Here is a 6217-nt window from a genome sequence, read left to right on the forward strand (position 1 = left end):
CAACCTATAGACAAGGAAAAGGAGACTTGGAAAGATCCAAGAACTTTCCCAGGGTCACATACAAATTTGGGGTAGACAGCTAGGAAGAACCAAAACCAATTTCTCTTAGATCTCAGGACAGTATTGGTTTTTTGTTTTTTTTTTTTTAACAAAATAACAAATATTGTTTTAATTAAAGTCTTCTGTGCAATAGGTACAGATATAAAAAGAACTTCTTCAAATAATTTCATAGGTGTCACCTTAGAAGCATCCTTGCTGTCTGTAAGTTAAGGTGCTAGAGTCCTTCAAATAAGATTACAGAGTAATTTAAAATATATATTTTATATTTGCAATTATTTTAAATCATTCAATAGTTTATAGCGTGTTAATGGAGTGAGACAGAGGTAAAGGCAGTTCACATTCATGATATTTTGAAGACAAAATTACTTCAGAAGTTAATTGAAATCCTTGCTTATGGTCTAAGCATAGCCAGTGTGATAAGACCTAAAATACAAGCAGCTACTAATTTTTGATTCACACTTAAATGGAGGTAGAGAGGTTCCATTTATTCTGCATCCCTCAGCGCTGGAAGCGTTGGGGCTGCGGTGCATGCCAACCCTGGAAGATGGGTAGTAAATGGGGCTCCAAGGAGACAGTTTTGTTTCTTGGTTGAAAGGACTGCTCAAAACAAACTTTCTCTTATATGTTCCTTTATTCTTTTTCCCTTTTCTTCCTTTTGTTATTCTTTTGTAGATGGAAGAAGAGTAGCAACGACTTCTTTCCTTCCTAAAGCCTTCCTCTGGCTTTGCTCAGAAACTCGGAGATGGAATTTGTCTGTTACACCATAGTGACGGGTTCCAACATCCCTGCGACGGATCACAACACCCACGCAACACCAAGGCTCTGCTGCACATGAGCATCAAGGACAACATGGTTATTTCGAGTAGTACACAAAACTTTGAAATTTCAGGCAAACTCATAGGGATTATATGGAGTCAACCCTTGTGTATGTGTTGACTGATCATAAATACTAGCTCTGTGGGAAACACAAAAACGGGAAGATTTCCTTCCCTTAACTTGGGTTGTCTTTTTTGGTTGATGGCACTAATCCCCCCTTGCTGCAGCTTCTGTTTCTACAGTCTCATCTATTCTGGTCTTTTCTTAGATTCATTTAAAAACTCCAAAGCATTTTGGCAATCTCGGGAACACAAGGTCCTCAGAAAGCAGCTGCGACAGCTCCCCTGGTCCCTTGTGAGCATCCTCAGGACAGTGCTTTTGGAGGTCCAGTAACACTTCCACACCTCTGAAGCCTTTCAGTCATGGGCTCATGTTGGAAAACTATTTCAATTAGGTTGAAATGGAGCACTATGGGATAGTTAGCAATAAAACCGGTTTTATAAATAATGACGTCTATAGGAAATATAACTCCAATCGGTTAACCCATAAAGTGCATTTTTTATGAAGGATGAGTTGTGTCCCTGCTGGATGTCAGGGATTCCTTTCCAGACATTGTCACCAACAGGCTGTTACATAGCATAGACGTGTATGTTAAGCCAATAACTTTCAACAGTGAAATCACGGAGCCCAGAGCATCAGAGTAGCACAGCAGACAGCACCATTGCATCCAAAGCACCCTCTTTGTTTCCTCTTTTGTTTGATTAATTCATACAAAAACAGTGAGAGTTGTAAGGAACCAGGAGGGAAGTTGGCTGGAGTAGTTTGTCTATTAAAGACCTCTGCTCTGGAGTTCTTTAGGCAAATGTTTCATGCTTTCATCTCTAAAAGTAAGAGGAGATTGTGTAGTGGCAACCACCTCTTTTTGAAAAGTATCTGCTACTAAAAGACATATCCTTTGGATATATTTAGGTTATAAATAACTAAGAATATACAGTATAACCCAAGAAGGTACATGCCAAGGCCACTATAAAAAGCAAAAAGCACGCTTTTCAGAGGCTCATTGTAGTAGTTAGATTCAGGTGTCAACTTGGCTAGGTGAAGGTGCCTAGTTCTATTGCTGTGGGCATGAGCCAATGGCATGTGAACCTCATCTGTTGCTGATTACATCTGGAGTCGGCTAGGAGGCGTGCCTGCTGCAATGAATGATGTTTGATTTAACTGGCTGGTGCTTAAATGAGAGAGCTCAACATAGCACAGCCAAAGCAGCTTGGCATACCTCAACTCAGCACTCACAGCTCAGCCTAGGCCTTTGGCGATGCAGAAAGGAATCACCCTGGGGAAAGTTGTTGGAACCCAGAGGCCTGGAGAAAAGGCCAGCAGAGATTACCCTGAGCCTTCCCACGTAAGAAAGAACCTCAGAAGAAAGTTAGCTACCTTTGCGCTGAAGAACTAATGAAACGAATCCCCTTTTATTAAAAGCCAATCCATCTCTGGTGCGTTGCATTCCGGCAGCTAGCAAACTAGAACTCTCATCTACTTAAAAACCTTCCACTAGAGTGTACATCACCAAGTAACTGAAAGGTCTAAGGAGAACAAGTGGTAAAATACAACGAGAACTCGAGAACCCGTGGTAACTAACACATACAAACATTAGTAACATTACAGAAGTATTTATTCAACTTTTCCATAGGTGCTGCTTGGGGATGGGGGAGGGGACACGCCAGAGAAAACACTCAGTTGGCAATTTGCCTGCCTTTGGGAAAAAAAGTAAATGAGAGGTGGGTAGGCCACGGTGGCTCAGCAGGCAGAGTTCTTGCCTGCCATGCCAGAGACACAGGTTCGATTCCCGGTGTCTGTCCATGCAAAACAAAAAAAGTGAGAAGTATTATTTCAGAATAAGTTAGATTCTCACTGATCCTAACACATACTCAACAATATGTTTTAAGCATCTATTTTGTGCTAGATAATGATGCTAGGTGCTGGGGATATGTAAAGATGGAAGCTAATGAGCAAGTGGGAAAGATGACCATGCAAATAAGAAATTGCAAGGCAGCATGAGCATTCTAGGACCCTAAAAGAAAGCAAGCTTAAGATTTCAAGAGGAAGAGAGCACAGGCAACTCCAAACTCGGGCCAATCCAGAACAGTAGAAGGAGGGGGAATTTGGGGCAGATGGAACTGCACTGTTCAGAGGCATGAATGTAAGAGAGATTGATGTCTTCTGAGAGTTTAAGTGGAAGGGTGGGGTGGGCAAGTTGAGCCATGTAAGCTCAGAATGAATAGGTAGCTGGAGTCTGACCAGGAAGAGCCTCCTATTTGAGTTATTTCCAGTTTTTTTACTATAATGAATAAAAAGACACTGCTCTGAATATTGCTTGTCTTTAGTGTACACATTTTAAAAAATTTCTCTTGGATGAATTCTTAAGAGTAGAATTGCTGGACCATAGAGTAGATATATGTTTAACTTTATAAGAAATACCAAACAATTTTCCAAAGTGGTTGCAGCATTTTATTCTCTCTCCAGAGCTGATGAGAATTCCTGCTGCTGCATAGACTCACCAATATTTGATGTTGTCAACATTTTTATTTTTCATCATTTTATTGGATATGTAGTGATACATCAGTGATTTTAATTTGCATTCCCTCATGACTAATGATGTTGAACATCTTTTAAAGTACTTTTTGGCTATTCATATGCCTTCCTTTGTGACGTAGCCAAGTCTTTTGCCCATTTTTTGAGTATTGTTTGTCTTTTTTATGAAGTTTTAGATGTCTTTATGTATTATAGGTACAAGACCTATGTCAGATATGTGTGTTGTAAATATTTTTCAATTTATTAATTTTTTTCTTTTATAGTTAGTGATCTCTGCATCCAGTCTAAGAAATCTTTGCCTACTCCAGGTTGTAAGGATTTTCCCCCATATTTTCTTCTGAAAGATTTATAGTGTAACTATCTTACATTTGAGTCTATAGTACATCTGAAGTTAATTTTGTATATGATGTGAGATAGGGGTCAAGTTTCTTTTAAATGGATATCCAATTGTCCCAGAACCATTTATTAAAACAAACAAAAAACAACATTCTTTCAATCCCATTGAATTTCTTTGGTGCCTTTGTTGGAAATTATCTGACTAATTCTGGACTTCTCTGTTGTGTCGCATTGATTTCTTTGACTACCCTTTTATCAATACCATACAATTTTGTAGCTTTATAATAAGTCTCGATATCTAGTAAATTAAATCCTCCAACTTTGCTCTCCCCCTCCCCCCCCCCCCCCCAAATTGCTTTCGCAATTCTAGGGCCTTTGCTATTTTAGAATCAGCTTGTCCATTTCAACCAAAAAATCCTGTTGGAATTTTGACTGGGATAGCATTGTATATATAGATCACTTTAGGAAGAATTCACAGCTTAATAATACTGAGTTTTTTATTCCAAGAACATGTTTATCTATTTACTTAGGCCTTTTAAAAATTTCTCTCAGCAATATTGCGTATTTTTCAGCACAAAGTTCTCACGCTTTTTATTTTAACAAAATTACCCCTAAATATTTAGAGTTTTGGTTGTATTGTAAATTTCATTTTGTAGTACTGTTTTTTAGAAATCAAAAATTCTCATTTGTTTTCTCATTATGGAAAATAAAAAGATATTGAGAAGAAAGTATCATTAATAATCCTACCACCCAAAGATAATTATTACTCACATGTTGGTGTATATTCAGAAGTCTAGCTTCCCTGCATACCTGCACATATGCTTTTTAAAAATATAAATGATGTCTGTCCTTTAACAATAAAACTAATCCAAACCAGCACCAGTATAGACCAAAAGGTGCTAAAAGGTAGTCCAAGACTACACTGGGTTACTTTTTAGATCCCTATGTATGCATGTTCCAAAATCAGAACACATTTCCCCCCATAGAAACAAGGTTTAAATGATAATTCGATGATCAATTAAGGCCAAAAAGAAACCCCACTTAATCCATAACAGCTTTTTGCTTTCTAACCTGAGCCATTTCTAAACGCTCCCATCCATACTCTAAGGTCAGTGCCACATCTTTTGTCCCTATAAGTTTTGGGTCTTCAAAAGCTTATAATGGAGCGGGCCGTGCTGACTCAGTGGCAGAGTTCTCACCTGCCATGCCGGAGACCCGGGTTCGATTCCCAGTACCTGCCCATGCAAACAACAAACAAACAAAACCTTACAATGAGAGAGATTTGAGGTGGAGCTGGCAGACAAGGGTGGAGAAGGCCTTAGCAACATCAGATGACAGGAAGTGGGCAGGGAGTCCCATATCAACAATGGCTCAGAGTTCCTATATCTAAGCTTCAGAAGTGAGGTGGGCTTTGACACCAAGAGAACTGAATGGGAGCACCAGTTTACCTGGATTAATCATTCACAAGGTAATTCCTCCAAGGCTGAGATCCGGTAGCTCCAATTTCAGGTTAGTCATATTTATTGCCCAAGAAACATGGTCCAGCAACTAGAAAATAATTCCAAAATAATTATGATCTTTACTCGCTTCTCTCAAACAGTGACCTGTCAATACATAGTCCACAGAAATATTTGAAATCTCCTTTTGTTCTGCCATCAGCCCCATCCTATAGCTTTTCTAGAACTTCTTCTCCAAATCCTGAAGAACTTTTCTCCTACCCATATCGCATTTACCTTTTTGTTTCTTCTTTTACCCATTTTCTCCCACTTTTCAGTATTCTCTAAACCCAAAGAAGCCTCCAGGCAGTGTCAGCACCCTCTCTGTGTAGACGGAGACAAGGGAAATGTGGGGAAGCCCCTACATTAACAACTTCCATCCCATCTCCTTGATGTGGTAGTTCCTAACTCAGGAAGAGTCTGTGCAGCTTGGAAGACTTCTCAACAGTCCTAAAGGCCGGGGAAAGAGAAGACATTTGTAAAAATGGAATATACAAGCTATAAGTATACACAAAGTTATTCTAGAGGCAAGTTGTTTTCAATAACTCTTCATTCTATTTGCTCTGAGCCTCCACTGCAAAACTACCCAACAAATTGGCTTAGCCCTGGATGCCAGAAGATCCCAGGTTTAGAATTGCTTGGTAGTTGCAGGTCAGGAGGGAGCTGCTTTGGCTGTGCAAAACAAGGAAACTGGCACAATGGCCGTCTGCACTGTGTTGATATTTTGGTTTGATACTTTTTAGTTTCATTTTCTTTTAAGTATGAATTGAACAGTAACATTCTTCTGGTTTATTATTTAATTTTAATAATAACAGCACATTGCCATTAGAGGGGCTTCTCAGGTCACAGTATATTGAAGAGAGTAGGTAGTTAATTAAATGGAAAGAAGGAAGATGGGAAGGAAGGAAGGAAAGAAA

General features: G+C 39.2%; 1 pseudogene; it reads right to left on the reverse strand.

The window, feature by feature from the left end:
• Positions 1-451: 451 nt before the first annotated feature.
• LOC143665208 (motile sperm domain-containing protein 1 pseudogene) lies at positions 452-4884 on the reverse strand (annotated as a pseudogene).
• Between the last annotated feature and the right edge of the window lie 1333 nt (positions 4885-6217).

The sequence above is a fragment of the Tamandua tetradactyla genome, chromosome 21 (assembly GCF_023851605.1).
Source record: "Tamandua tetradactyla isolate mTamTet1 chromosome 21, mTamTet1.pri, whole genome shotgun sequence".
Taxonomy (NCBI): domain Eukaryota; kingdom Metazoa; phylum Chordata; class Mammalia; order Pilosa; family Myrmecophagidae; genus Tamandua; species Tamandua tetradactyla.